A 709-nucleotide genomic window follows, 5' to 3' on the forward strand; every position below is an offset into this window, starting at 1 on the left:
AGTTCAAATTCGAGTACAATCATCCTGAACATTGCCCTAAATAGATTCTGGCTAATGTCAATTGTCCAGTCCATCGTCCTGGCCGATTCTGCAATCCGCTCGACCGATGTGACCATATTAATTAGCCTTAATTACTTTCCATAATTGCCAGATTAATTTAGACATAATTGTGCTGTATCATCCAGGATGATATGGAGATCGTCCGGGCTGATAATTTAAAATAAAGAATACCTAAATTGATCATGGCTGTTAATTCTTTCTGATTTGAGCCTATCATCCAGTCCGATACAAGTATCATCTAAGATGATTTGCTTAATGACGGCTGCTTAACCAAGATACTATAATTAGGGTTTCTATTTTTAGTTGAATTGTTCTAGCAGATAGGAACATCATCCAGGCCGATGTACTCAAAACAGAAAAATTCAGAAAACCCCTCACACTACAGGAAAAATGGCAAATACCGGCAGTTTTCACCGGCGGTTTATAGACCGTCGGTATTACTGACGGCTCCGCCGGCGGTTAAGCCGTCGGACTTTAATGACGGTCGAATCGGCGGCTTAGCTACGGTACACCGTCAGTATTACCGATGGTCTATAAACCGTCGGATATCAACATTAACCGACGGTTATCTGGCGGTCTAAACCGCTGGTGATAAGTGATTTTGTTCCGGCGGTCTAGACCGCCGGAAAACCGCCGGTAAAAGCCCTAA

Source organism: Dendrobium catenatum, unplaced genomic scaffold, assembly GCF_001605985.2.
Source record: "Dendrobium catenatum unplaced genomic scaffold, ASM160598v2 original_scaffold_159283, whole genome shotgun sequence".
Taxonomy (NCBI): Eukaryota; Viridiplantae; Streptophyta; class Magnoliopsida; order Asparagales; family Orchidaceae; genus Dendrobium; species Dendrobium catenatum.